Source organism: Micropterus salmoides, unplaced genomic scaffold (assembly GCF_014851395.1).
Source record: "Micropterus salmoides isolate LMB-PRFRI ecotype aquatic unplaced genomic scaffold, ASM1485139v1 Ms_hic_scaffold_4022, whole genome shotgun sequence".
Lineage (NCBI taxonomy): Eukaryota > Metazoa > Chordata > Actinopteri > Centrarchiformes > Centrarchidae > Micropterus > Micropterus salmoides.
Window position 1 is genome coordinate 1 of NW_024043399.1, and position 15437 is coordinate 15437.

Here is a 15437-nt window from a genome sequence, read left to right on the forward strand (position 1 = left end):
TAGCTGCAAAATGAGAGGCTGCAATATCCTCGCATGCTCTGCTCCCAGCAGTGCAACTGAAAACAAACATATGGCACTGAAAAATGTCTTATCTGCATTTATATACTAACAAACACTTAGAACTATTGAAATTGTTTAGTAGAAAAAAAAAAAACCTGGTGTAACTGAAAAACTGTAGTATCAGAGTGTCATTTTGTAACCTTGTGTGTACTCAAGTTTGACTGCAGAGCTTAATCACTGACAGAAAGTGATCTGCCCCCTAGTGGAAGGCATTGGAATGACAAAAAAAAAAAAAAGAAAAAAAAAAAAAAAAGTGATTAATAGTGACCTTCCTGAGGAGGAGTTATGTACAGTATGGTGGTGACATGTTTGAATCAGGGTGTTGAGAACACAACAGCAGACAAACACCAGCTGAGTTTTCAGTTTTATTTAAGGTTCATTTTTCCAGACCTGCAGAGGACAGTTCACTTCCTTTAAGCGCCTCAATTTTGTTTTGTTTTTTTCTCGCAACATCATGTTAAAACTCACTGTATGACTGTTTGGTTTCTCCTGGATGAGTTTGTTCATTTTTGTGAATACTGTTAAATAGGGAACAGCAAGAGGAAGGGGGGTGGGGTGGGGTGGGGTGGGTGGTAAGAGAGGGGTGAAAGAGAGAGCGCAAACACAGATCAGAATTAAGACTTCAAAAAGAAAAAAAAAAAGGCGGTGGTCAGAGAGGTCGATCTCAAATCCTAAAAGGCTGAGCTCACTACTACAATCACTACAACAGCACTCGGTTTGTCTTGCAGTGCCTTCCATTGTGACCACACTCACATACAGTTGCTGAAGTCACATACAATATGCATATTTTTCAGCAATCATTGCATCTATACTTGTCTTTCCAGTCACTTGAGCATCTTTATCTCAGCTGTCCATTTTAAGGCCTCATTTAAGCCCCCGTGGGTCGCACAAAGGGACCTGTTAACCCTAGTGCTACCCTCATTAGTACTGTTGACATTTCCTCATCCATCTACTCATCTGTTGCATCCTACTTGGTGGCTGTCCATGTTAGGGCTAGCTACTGAAGGTACCACACAGTGGCACTGTGAGTAAGAGTCTAACCCTAGTGCTCAGGATGTGTGCCACGATCTCCCAAAGCCCTGGCTCCCCGCGGTTAGGCAGTGCTCTATCCTCTGATACAGAGGTTCAGCAAAATTTTCCCTCCAGCAGGACAGGGCCAGTGAGGGCCCTCCACTAAAAACGGGATGTGGGCCAAGTGTCCCTACCTAACAGGGAGCCCATGCATAGCCTGTGCCCTCAACTCCCCTGTGTCATCTCCATTCACGCTCTACAAACCAAATCTCAGCTTCTTTTTTTAAACATTTCTTTAAAAAAAAAAAAAAAAAAAAAAAAAAAAAAAGCTAAGTACCAACTCCCTTTTTCCTCTGTCTCATTGCACCTTATTCACAACTTAGCTGTAAGGGTTAACCGTTTCACAGTCTCCTGTTAAAGTGGGAGGATGAGGGTCTTTGGGGCAAAGCTTCAAGAGCAGATTCACAGCTTTCTTCATTCCTCGAAAACTAACCGTGACTTCAACTTTCAAAAAACACAAATGTTGTTCATGCTTAATCATTAGTTACTTTTTAAAAAGACCTCACTTCAGCTAATTTGTTTCTTGCCAGTTTGTAGAGTTAAACTCTTATGTCACCACTGGGCGCTCGATGCTATACTATTTCTTCTGCTCTCCGTTAACATGAGCTACACAATGAATCCCATGTTTTGCCCAGAATGTAAGGAGTGGTGATGGTTGCAGAGAGAGGGTACTGATAACTTGTGTACCACAAACAAAAACAGAAAGGCCTTTGGACAAAAAGGAAGGAGGAAGAGAAAAAGAAGAAAGCATGTTTGTTACTTTGTTAATAATTTTTCATACTCTGCAGATTGGTGTGTATTGCATTGGGGGAGGGGGGCAGGGTACAGGATGAGTGGGTATAAAGTGGTAGAGGGGGAATGGATGGGTGTCTGCTGCAGTCTGTGTTCAGTGGCGATCCACAGCGGCACTCTGTAGCAGCTCTGTGGTGGGCTGTCCCGGATTTCTGAAGGCGCTCTGGAAGCCGGGTGGAGGGGAGTGGAACTGGCTGGCGGGGTTGACTGTGGGAGGGGGCAGGTAGGGAGCCCAGCCGGCGGCTCTGTGGTGGAGGGGGAGGTGGGCGTCAAGGAGGCTGGTGTGGAGGGGCTGGGGAGTGGGCACGGCTGAGCCGGCCGGTCCGTCCATCTCTGTGAGCGCCTGCAGGGACTTGAGCCAGTGTGGGGGATTGTCGTCCTGGAGACAGTCTAAACTGTTTCCTGTTGAGGCCGGGATGCCTGGGGGGAGGGTTATGGATTAGATGAGTGATGACAAAAACATTGGGTGACAAATAAGACACTGCAGTAGACACAAATAGTGTGATAATTTATTTAGTGTTTTTGACACAATCTGGTGTTCTTGTACTATAAGTTACTTTTCAACTATTCAAAACAACTGATTGAAAGCCGACAAATACTGTTAATATTTAACTTGATGAGATTCACATAACTGACTTTAGAGCTGAAAGATTAATCAATCAAGAGAAAATTAATCTGCATCTGTTTTTAAAGCAAAACATTCACTGGTTCCAGCCTTTTGCCGCAGTAAACTAAATGTCTTTAGTTGTCTGGACTGTTGGTGGGAAATAACCATCATAAAATATAAATACATATACATTCAAGACAAAATAATTAATCCATTAATTGAATGGATTTATTGGCAGATTAATCAATAATGAAATAATAGTTGCAGAGCTGCTGGATCTTTAAATTGTGATTAACTAATGCTTGAAATGCAGGTGCATTTACAGAAACAGCTAAATTATGTAATAGAGTATCAAAACTACTACTACAATCCCAATGGCTTTTGTATTATAAGAAGTTTCTGGTATTTTGTCTCAGCTTCCTACTATCGTCATGAATGAAGAACTTGTGTAAACGAGGCTGCAACTGAGAATTATTTTTTGTTAGATTTAACGTATGATTTAAGTTGATAAATAGGTCAGAAAATAGTGAAAACGCCCATCACACTTGCCCAGAGGACAAAGTGAACATTTTTAACGTTATCAGTGTTTCCCTTAGGATGGAGTTGTAGCAGTGGAGGTGAAGCAAAAGTTTGTCTGAATATAAAACCCCAACACCACATGTCTCAGCAACATTGCTCTTGTGTCCATGAGCATGTGCTGCACATTAGAAAAAATGGCAGTTTTCCCAGTTTAATGTGAGGTTTAGATTAATGTTTTGTTGTTGGTTGTGGTCAGGGGAGTGTGGGGGTTTGGTTGGGTTTGGGTTTCCCCAAGAAAAATTTTTCCAATGAAAATATGTAATTTCACATCATATTGGGCCATTATTTCACCATATCTCTGAACAAAGAACTGGAAAAGCTAGAGCAGATAATAAATAAAAATCAGTCTACTGGGGAGGAACTACAACCATTAAATTTGGGTAAAGTAATTTGTTTGGTTATGATGCTCTCGACAGTGATTTAACATTTATGGCACAGCATCACTAATTAGCATTACTAACCTCAGCTCCTTCAGTCACCTACATCCTTTCCTTTCCTAACAACCACTTTTACAGACTCATCTGAAAAATAATTGAATCAGTCTGTACAGACAGAGCTGTAGGCTATGCCAGTTTACTCTCAGTTTGTACCTGATGTTCTCAACATTGGAAAAGTAAGCAGTAATAATATAGCAACAGTTCCTTTCTATAATTGAGCTAATGTTAAGTTACATAGCAGCCAAAGACGCAGGCTACTGTAGAAGCTTTCCTGCTCAGCTGCGCAGTCAGAAGGGGGAAATGTTGCTAGAGCAAACAGGCTTCACTTTTCCAGCAGTTGGGAAACAACAGACTTTTCTTGGTCTTGAGAAGCTAACACACTGCAACAGACACCGTACATTTACTGCCAAAATATTTTCCTCCGCTCAGATTCACCGTCACTTTCTGCCGCTCAGACAAACAAACACTCGCTACGCACCTCCCGATTCCTTACAGGAGTTACGCTGCTGTTATAACAGCATCTGTCATGTAGATGTTTTGTATAGAACAATGACAGGAAGCTAGCCAAGCATTGAGTGTTGCCGTGCTTGCACAGTGTGCGATTGAAAACATAAGCGCATAGTTTAATGATCGTAGGAAATTTTAGTAGCAGTGGTCATGATTCAGCAGCGGCGCACCGCCGCTCCTGAATGCATATAGGGGAAACACTGGTTATAAAATTAAATTTATAGCTCAAAAGGATGGGTTGATTAATTTACTTGTTTAAGTAATTTCTCACAAATGTTAAAACATTTGATGGTGCCAGCTTCTCCAATGTGAGAATTTGCTGATTTTCTTTGTCTTTTTGTGGGCTGGGCTTTAGGAAATTGTTGTCTTAATATTAATAGTTGCAGCCCTAATTCAGTTTATGAGGGTCTAAAATAGTAGCTGGAACAAACAAATGTTTGGGATTTCTTTCCCGATGAATGACTTGAATATCAAATGATGTTTTCCGTCAATCACCTCACTAATTCCTTAATCATTTCAGTTACTTTGTACCTGTGATGATAGCAGGGTCCATCCAACTGGCTGTGCCGTCCCAGCTCAGGCTGTGATATACCTGCTGGCCCCGCTGGCCCACCGATGGTTAACACTGTTGGAGGATGAGGAGGATGAGGAGGATGAGGAGTTTGGGAGGCCCCCGAAATTGATATTGATGTTGGGCAGGAGAGCTCTCAGGCCGTCTTGCCATTCTTTCACATTTAAACCCTCTATAGAGCCACTGTTCTCTGCAGAGGAGAGAGAAAAACACACGTCAGATCGTCGGGTGTTTTGATCACAGACCAGTGGTCAGCTGCATAACTGCATCCACCAGTGAGTCCGTTTCTTCCGCAAGGTCAATAAAAGTTAATCAAACAGTATCACAATGCTATATAGCAGGGTACATACAGAATGTCATGACATCAAATAACATTGTTGTGTAATGAATCTCATCTGTTTTAACATGCACTGCTTCCACAGGACACAGAAAGGTGCCACAGTGACCCAGGTGTCTGGTACCTGAGATGGGGATGCCTCCCAGCCCTGTGTTGTGCTGAGGGGGCAGATTCAGGTCCAGGAAATTACTGTGTGAGGCAGCACTGGCTGAGTGGTTCAAGTGTGTGAGGTTATTTCGTGTGGGGACGCCCATCCAGGGGTCTGGCGGCTGGCTGCTGCTGACTGGCCTGGCTGTTCTGACTGCCGGGGAAACTGTAGGAGCTGTAGATGGCTCTGTGGTGGAGCTGCGGGAGGCGGGGAAGGCCACTGGGGAAGTGGTGAGAGGCGCTGGGGTTAGGTTGGGGGCAGTAGGCTGGGACCATGGTTGCTCCCCTGGGAGAAGGGCCCTGGGGATAAGGGGCTCTGATCCTGCACCGACAGCTCCTTCTCTATCAGGTCAGCCAAGGCCTTGCGAGTGACGTCGAAAGGATCGAAGCCCAGATCGTCGTCCTGCTGTTTGCTGGACGAGCCGAAGCCAAAGGCCGCCTGCCAGTCTGTGGAAGAAGACACTGGTATTGTGTCTGTGACGAAAGAAGAGAGACAAGTTACTGGGGCTGTTCTCAACGTGAGAAATTCTTAGTCGACTAGCCATAGCATTTCTTTGACTAATTCGTCAGCTTATCAGCTGGTGAAAAAGGGGCCACTGAGATCAGGGAGGCTTAAAGCATTCCTCTATATGAAAGCATTTGTAATTACATAATATGTTTCTTATGGTTTTACCTTGCCATTCTTGCAAGCAAAAGTTTTGATTTCATTCTTCTGTTTAATATCTTATTGTTGTTTTTATATTTATTTTGGATTTATTGTTGTGTTTTTTTCCCCCCCTTTATCCTTGTAAAGCCTTTTATGACTTTGTTCAGAAAAAAAAGTCTTAAACACTCAAACTGTCTCCTATTAGAGATGAATATAGAAGGATCTTTTAAAACCTTGAGCTTACGGACACATATTTGTCAACAGAGCTGCCACAATTAATCAGTTAGTAACTATTAACTATACAAGATGTCTGTCTGATAGTGCTATAGCTAAATTTAAGGATGCGATTCCATCAGCTCTAAATACATTATCTAGTCACAAAGTAACGGAGGACTCCTATGCTAATTTCAGTCCCTCCCAAATCGATCATCTTGTTGATAGTGCTGCAGGCTCGCTGCGAATGACACTCGACTCTGTTGCCCCTCTAAAAAAGAAAATACTAAAACAAAGACGGTTAGCTCCATGGTATAATACTGAAACTCGCAAATTAAAGCAAATATCACGGAAACTTGAGAGGAATTGGCGTTCCACCAAAGTGGAAAATTCTCGTTTAATTTGGCAAGATAGTCTTAAAACTTATAGGAAGGCCCTCCGTAATGCCAGAGCAGCGTACTACTCGTCATTAATAGAGGAAAATAGGAACAACCCCAGGTTTCTTTTCAGCACTGTAGCCAGGCTGACAGAGAGTCACAGCTCTATTGAGCCAAGTATTCCCATAGCGCTCAGTAGTTACGATTTCATGAGCTTCTTTAATGATAAAATTCTAGCTATTAGAGACAAAATTCACCAAGACCTGCCCTCAATTGGCACCGACTTATCTCTTAACTCAGGAACCTTTGAAACAGCTGTAGAACCAGATACATGTTTAGACTGTTTTGCTTCCCTCAATCTTTACCAACTAACTTCAATAATTTCTTCATCTAAACCATCAACCTGCCTCTTAGACCCCATCCCGACTAGGCTGCTTAAAGATGTTTTACCCTTAGTCAGCACCTCTATACTAGATATGATCAATCTATCTTTATCAACAGGCTATGTACCACAGTACTTTAAAGTAGCTGTAATTAAACCTCTTCTGAAAAAGCCCAAACTTGATCCGGATGTTTTATCAACTATAGACTTATATCTAACCTTCCATTTCTCTCTAAGGTTCTGGAGAAAGCAGTTGCTAAACAGCTGTGTGACTTTCTACAGAGCAATAGTTTATTTGAGGATTTTCAGTCAGGATTTAGAGCTCATCATAGCACAGAGACAGCACTGGTGAAAATTACTAATGACCTTCTTATTGCATCAACAAAGGACTTGTCTCTGTACTGGTTTTATTAGATCTTGTGCTGCATTTGATACCATTGACCATCAGATCCTATTGCAGAGACTGGAATATTTCATTGGCATTAAAGGAACCGCTCTAAGCTGGTTTAAGTCCTATTTATCAGATCGATTTCAGTTTGTACATGTTAACGATGAGTCCTCCATGCACGCCAAAGTTACTCATGGAGTTCCTCAAGGATCTGTCCTTGGACCAATCCTCTTCACTTTATATATGCTTCCTTTAGGCAATATTATCAGGAAACATTCCATAAGCTTTCATTGTTATGCAGATGATACTCAGTTATATCTATCGATCAAGCCAGATGAAACTCATCAGTTAGCTAAACTTCAAATGTGCCTTCAGGATGTTAAAACCTGGATGAGCTGTAATTTTCTTATGTTAAACTCAGATAAAACTGAAGTTATTGCTCTGGGGCCTAAGCACCTCCGTGACGCATTATCTAAAGATATAGTTTCCCTGGATGGCATCGCCTTGGCCTCCAGCACCACTGTGAGGAATCTTGGAGTTATCTTTGATCAGGACATGTCGTTTAAGTCCCACATTAAGCAAATTTCAAGGACCGCCTTTTTTCACCTACGTAATATTGCGAAAATCAGGAACATCCTGTCTAAAAATGATGCAGAAAAACTAGTCCATGCATTTGTTACTTCTAGGCTGGATTACTGCAATTCCTTATTATCAGGCTGCTTGAAAAAGTCCGTTAAGACTCTTCAGCTGATCCAGAATGCTGCAGCACGTGTTCTGACAGGAACCAGGAAAAGAGATCACATTTCTCCTGTTTTAGCTTCTTTGCATTGGCTTCCAGTAAAATCCAGAATAGAATTTAAAATCATTCTTCTTACCTACAAAGCTCTTAATGGTCAGGCACCATCTTATCTTAAAGAGCTCATAGTACCTTACTACCCCACCAGAGCACTGCGCTCCCAGAATGCAGGGTTACTTGTGGTTCCTAGAGTCTCCAAAAGTAGACTAGGAGCCAGAGCGTTCAGCTATCAAGCTCCTCTCCTGTGGAACCAGGTTCCAGTTTGGGTTCAGGAGGCAGACACCATCTCCACATTTAAGAGTAGGCTTAAGACTTTCCTCTTTGATAAAGCTTATAGTTAGGGCTGGCTCAGGTAGTCCTGAACCATCCCTTAGTTATGCTGCTATAGGCCTAGACTGCCGGGGGATTTCCCATGATGCACTGAGCTCCTCTCTCCTCTACTTTCTCTCCCTCTGTATGCAACCTTATCCCATTATTGCATGTTACTAACACAACTTCTCCCCTTTCTGGTAGTCTTGTGCTTTCTCGTCCCTCTCCTCTCTCCTCCTATCACTTCCTGCAGGTTTTCTGGCTCTGGAGCTGTGGAGTCTGGATCTGTGGCTGCGGGTCGCCTGCTGCCCCCGTGTTCCTGCTCGACACCCTCTACTGCAACGACTATTGTTGCTAGTCTTATTGTTATTATTGTTATTATAATCATTAACATTATGATGGTTACCATTAACACTATTAAAATCTGTACCATTTTTCATTTAGTTTATAGCAACATTACCTTCGCTGTCTGTACCTCTGTGTGTATATTGTGTAGGCTGCCTCCCTCCCCTCTCTCTCTCCTTACATCCCTCTCTCTCTCTCTCTCTTTCACTCTCTTTCTCTCTCTCTTTCTCTCTCTCTCTCTCTCACCCCAACCGGTCGAGGCAGATGGCCGCCCACCCTGAGCCATGGTTCTGCTCGAGGTTTCTGCCTCTTAAAAGGAAGTTTTTCCTTGCCTCTGTCGCCTAGTGCTTGCTCTTGGTGGGAACTGTTGGGCTTCTGTAAATATCATCACAGAGTACGGTCTAGACCTGCTCTTTTATGAAAAGCGCTGTGAGATAACTGTTGTTGTGATTTGGCGCTATATAAATAAAATTGAATTGAATTGAATTAAATGAATCGTCAACTATTCTGATAATCGATTAATCGTAAAAGTAAGTTTTTTAAAAGGAAAAAAGTGCAAATTCACTACAAGACATTTGAGGACATCATCTTGGGCTTTGGGGAATACTAATTGACTAATGTTCCACCATTTTCTGACATTTTATAGACCAGACAACTATCGATTATTCGAGAAAATAAACGACAGATTAAATCGACAATGAAAATAATCGTTAGATGAAGACCTAGTACTCAATACTACAGACATGACAGAGGTTTGTCATTCCATAATGAGTAATGACTTATTGCTCTTTTGCATTTTGTTAGTTTTACTAACCACAGTGATTTGCAATAACTGCAACAGCAGAAAATGCCTTCATTAATTATAAACCATTATTACTTTCACTTTATGGTGCACAATGCAAATGGTTGCAGTATTATGAAATAAAGCAGCTGTAGGTCAACTCATTGTTTGACAAAAGACAAAAAGCACAACCAAACAGGCACTTAAGAAATACATCAAGTTTGGATGAATGAAGCTCATCAAAACATGATGAAATCTCCATTGTACCTGATGTGAAGAGGCTCTGTGGTTCGGGAGTCATGGGCCAATCAGAACTGCCGCGGGGGGAGTTAGGGAAGGGGGGCAGGCCTGCGGGGAGAGGATTAGGATGTCTGAAGTTACTGTTGTCTGAAAAGAGAGACTGGGACTCAGCTGCTGCACCCTCGAATGGTGAACGGGCTGTGAGGTCTGACACACTGATGGGCACCACCAGGCTGGGCTTGGTTAAACCAGGGGGAGGAGAGGGGGAGTCACTAGTGGGTATCTAGAAAAAGAGAGAGGAGAGGAAACCCTTGTGAGATCGTCCTTCTCAGATCTGATTCACCTTGTTTCAACGTAACTAAAATAAAAAGGAGGTCTTTCTACCTGTTGTAAAGTCTCGCCATTCACCATTCCAATTGACTCTGGAGGTTTGTCACTGGGACTGCGGATGACACGTGACACATTTAGATACATATTAACAAATTAATTTACTTTCAGAATACCTTGGTGCTATTGTCAAGGAATAATCTATATTACCTGTTACTGTCACAGTTAGAAGAGAAGGGGGACAGGGCGGTACGATGACCAGGACCCAGCTCTGTTTCTAGCCCATCTGAAGTAATAACTTCTTGGTCTAGATAGTCTAGCAACGGAGGAGACTTGCGGTCCTCTGAAAGCCCATTGGCTAGTTTGTTATGTCCTGACAGCGTTGGCCACCCATCTTTACCATTGCTACTGTTGGTTCTGTTACAATGCAGGAGAAAAACTGAGCTTAGCACAATGATCAAGTAAATACTGTGGAAGTACACTGGAAGCTGAGTATACTTATCACGGTAACAGTGATCCGACGCTTGTATGGATAAAAAAGCTTGGGACAAACTCATCCCTTTACAAATGCTGTTTAAATTATTCACTAATAGTAATCAAGTAGTGCTTACAGTGTTCATCTTGGGTCAGTTCAGGCCTGTTAAAAATTTAGAAATGCACTGAAACCGCCATCAACCTGTGGCTAGTAGCCTATCTGCACCACTGATGTTACTGTATTCGTAAACAGCACAATACTGTTTTAGGCTTTAGCCTAATTATAATGTGAACTGCAGTAACCTATATTTTATCTATAGCGTGGAACTCTACTACTGTAGTGTATTTGAATAACAGACGGTACAGTAATTTGAAAAGCGTTTGAAACAGCTGTACATGTTTAAATAGCGAAGCTTTCTGTTTCATTACTTTATATTCATGTAACAAATATACAAATGTCAATTACACAGTATTGTGCGTGAGAAAAAAAGAAAAACATTTCATTATAATAATCATCCAATTGTAGTCATAAATTTGACCTGGATATATGTGATCACTCTAAAGATGTTTCACTATAATAAGAGTAAGAACATAGTAAGAAAGAACAAACCTCTGTGTGGAGTTGGATTTACTCTTTGACTTCTCTGTTCCACATGCTGGAGGTTGTAGAAAGCTAGGGTTAATTTTATAGAGGTCTTGGAGGAGTTTCTGCTCATACTCTTGATGTTTCCCTGCCTAAAAACACAAAAGCACAAAAGGAGTCAACACTATAAGTTTTATAAATTCATAAACCAAGATCAACGCACACAGAAAAGAGAAAATTTTTTCTCAGAAAGTCTCAGTCTCAATGAAACAATACTTTTACCTGCATCTCCTCTTTAGTAAAGCTAGCTGCTTCATCCCCCAGCTCATGTAGATACATACAATCTGGTTTGGGACACTGCATACTTTTGAGGAAGTAACTGCAGTACTTTGTTGTGCCTAAAGAAGCCTGTAACAGAGACACAGAAAGAAGGCAGTTTTACTTTGAAGGTTGTTTAATATAAGAATGTTTTTGTTTCAGCCTGAGAACCTAGATCACATGGCTTTTATGCACATAAAACTTCTAATAAAAGCCATATACAAGATCAGGACTTAATATAGATAAAAGCGAGGCGCCAAATCATTGTGGTTAACTTCTCACCTTGAGTGTTCTGCCATCAACAACCACATTGTTCACACACTGTATTGCTCTTAGAGCATCCTCAGAGCGGATGTAAGTCACATAGGCACTGGCACTAGGCCCCTAAAAAAACCCCAGAAAATTCAAGTAAACATACAAGTCAGACAGATCTACAGAGCTGTATTGTACAATTTTACCATTATTCGCTGTCAACATGTTTAATCAGTTAGCATTTTTATCCCTCAGTAATGACAATTTTATCTATAAAGTAGCTGAGAAAATAATGTATGTAGCTGTGGAGAAACGATAACCAAATAAATCTTTGTATTTGTAATAATTTGTAATTGTAAACAACAAAAAGTTTTCTGTTCTTCCATTAAAAATGTATATTGATTAAGTTCTGTTAATGTTTATAAATGTATAAATTGCGAGAACTTCCTGTGAATTTGATCCAATCACTCACCTGTGAACCGGCGTAAGATGTGCTGTTGTTGATGACCACTTTATGGATTTTTCCAAACCTCCCAAAATACTCTGGTCGTTTCAGGACCTGTGGGCACAATGCGAAAAGATTATAAATATATATGTATATATCACTTGAAGCTTCAGTGGGAGGTTTCCAGAAGACCTTTAAATGTGCATTAAAATGATTCCTGAACAAAGGATTCATGATTTTCATTGTATCTGTGAATGTCAGAAAAGTCCAAGATAAATCTAGCAGCTAGTTCCTCCAGTTTATCACAGCCTTCTTTACACCAAGCTAAAATGCCAATAGTTCCTGACACTCCAAAGTCTGAGCTTTTTGGCGGAGCCGCTACACTCACCTCAGGGTCAGCGAGTCGCTGTGAGAGTCCCACCACAAACACCAGGTTTCTCTGGACCACTCTGACACTGGCCAGATGCTTGCGGTTTTCTGTCACCTTCTGCTTCTTCTCATTCTGTTTCTGCTTTTTTTCGTTCTTTATCCTTTGGATCTCCTCCTGTGACAGAGGCTTGTATACAGCGGGGTCCTCTGGGTACGGCTACACAAAGAAAATTTTGTTACACGCTTAGAAATCCACCATTTACTTTAAATTAAGTAAGGACAGTGGGTATTAACTGAGGACTTTAGTTGTCAATATGGTAGTTCAACAGGCATCGCTAGCCAAACTGCTGAGGCTGTAAATTGAAAATTATGATGAAGAGATGATTTAACTAGCAAGTTACTTCAGAAGGGGAGATGAACCCCCCCCCCCGCCAATAGTAGCATTTGGGCACTCAGCATCCTCACTATCATGCTGTTTTCCTGAACAATTCCCCATAACAGATGATCACCCTTCAGTTGTTATGACTTTTCTTTGGTATCCTGTTAATCTCATCATCTTCTCACCTTTCTACAGGCGGGGCAGAGGCCGTTCTCATCTGTGCGGATGCGGTGCCAACAGAAGCGGCAGATCTGATAGCCACAGGTGCAGGGGAAGAAGTTGACATCATCGATCTCCAGCGGCTCCATGCACAGAGGGCACTCCATGGGGTCGTCCTTCATTTCAGGGCTGTGGGACATCCTATGGCGCGGCGAGGGTGAGTGTTGAAGCTGGTCACAGAGCACAGGGCTAACACGACATACAAAAGATAAGTATAAGCACTCCATCATGACACGACTGGAAACAATATCAACAGAATAACTTCCTTTTACTAACTAAACTTGTTTCCCCCCACAAATGATTTATTGCGGGATGGTGTAGCCCCAGAAACTGACTTTATGAGCACCAAGGTCACAGTATCAGACTGAGCACACCAAAATGTATTCACACAAATATCTTTCTTGCAGTTTTACCTATTCAGCAACAGAGGAAACAGGTCAACCTGGCTAAACTACTGCAGTCTAATGCAACACATCTTACTTAAATCTCATCTAGATAGGTGTTGATTCAACTCTATGGCCCTTCTGGAGGCTGTAGTTTGTGGTGCTGCTGCATTGCGTTGTGCTGTACACAGAAGTTTGTAATGTTTATCTACTCCATTTATACCATTTAGGGTAAATAGAGAGCTGAAACAATGAGGTGATCGACAGAAAGTAATCAGCAAGTAATCGCTTCAGTCAGTCAACAGAACTGTCAACAATTCGCTGTTTCCCACATTTAAAAAATGCAAATATTTGGTGTGTTGATCATACAAAAAAAAAAAAAGGAAATTGTGATGGGTCCCAAACTACAGCCTTCAAAAATGTGCATGAAGTTTCTGTTTCCCTAAAACAGTTTAAACAAAAACTTAACATTATAACCTCCAGGATGGTTTGAGTTATTGCAGGGATTTGGATTCTGTTCAAGCTACGTGTACCTAATAAAAGGACAACCGAGTGTACGTCTTAGAAAACAAGTCAAAACCAGTAGTCATCGTGTTAATGCGCATGTTGTGGTATCTTCCAGGGGTTGACAGTACCAGACACAACGTCACGATGGACGTTGAAAGAAAAATGCTACAAACTGAGTTTATTTACAAATGAACCGTCTGTTCTTAGCTGTTAATCGCCAGCGCGGTTTCTACGCGACAACACTGCTGCCAGCAGGCGAATTCAATGACAAGCCCAGACTGGGAAAAACCCGACAGTGTTGAATTAGACGAGAACAGAGAAATGCCAACATTTTGCTAATAAATTAACATGTACAGGAGTATCACGGTTTTGCAGCTTCACCTGCAGCAGCTGATTGGTAAAGTCGTGTATCAAGCCAGAATACCAAGCTAGTTTGCCAGACTGGTAACTTTAGCTGCTCTGTCTTCTGGGTTGTCCATTATGACAGATGTTATTTGACTAACGTTAGGCTAAGCTAACATTAGCCCCGAATTGGTAAAAGAAGCCGGTCTAACTAATATCAAGTGTGCAGCAGCAACTGTGAGTTAGATCATAAAAACAAAACATATAGAGATCAACATTAACTTGATATTGTCGTTAAACGTTTAAAGAAACGTATGCCATAACGTTACGTTTTCGCCTACATCTTAACTGACAGCTTGTTGGATGCTAACCGCTAGCATCGACGTAGCTAGCATGCTACATTATCATCGAAATATACGGAGTTTTGGAGCCAAGCTTACGACGCGGCCTACGCAAGCTAACGCTGAACTGGAGGCAAGTTGTTGGTACTATAAACAACTGACATTGCTCTCACGACAGTAAGATTACCTGGGCAGCGATCCAATAAGCCAGCGAGTATTCTAGTGTCAGTCTTTAAAATCGCCACAGACACAACTGTCCTTTATTTCTGAAGGGAGGATGGAAGCTAACAACTTGGCTAACGTTAGCGTTACTTACCCTGTCCGTATTTAGCTTAGGATTCCACTCCAAGGGAGTCACACCAAATTGGGCGGGGACTGCGAGCCAATATATCTGAAATATCTAATTTTTTTCACAGACGGTCACATAAGATAACCGTAGGTGTGTTGTTCTGTGGTAATTAAAAGGCTATAAAGATGTTTTGCCCCTTTCTTCTCTTGGTATTGTAGAGACAATTTACGCTCTAACCACCATCTTAGCTAGCATTAAAGTAGGGAGGAGGGAGTGGGGCAAGTGTTTAATGCCACTGAGTCTGCGCAGATGGACAGATACTTTTTGGGAAATGTAGTTTTCGAGGGGGTTTTAAGATAGGCCCAGGGACAAATTTCCTGCAAACATTTAGAATGTGGCATTTAAAATAAAATACCAAAACGTACATTTGCCTACTTTAATAGCCTACATATTTGAGGTACCTGTACTTTACGTAAGTACATTTTACATTTTATATGACTTTATAGGCTACTTCAACTACACTGCATTTCATAGGGAAATATTTTTTAAATACTTTTTTTACAATAGTATATTTATTTAGTTATTAGTTACTTTGTAGATTACAATTTTACATAAAAAACATAG

General features: G+C 41.5%; 1 pseudogene; it reads right to left on the minus strand.

The window, feature by feature from the left end:
* Nucleotides 1-1739: 1739 nt before the first annotated feature.
* LOC119887134 lies at nucleotides 1740-15079 on the minus strand (annotated as a pseudogene).
* Between the last annotated feature and the right edge of the window lie 358 nt (nucleotides 15080-15437).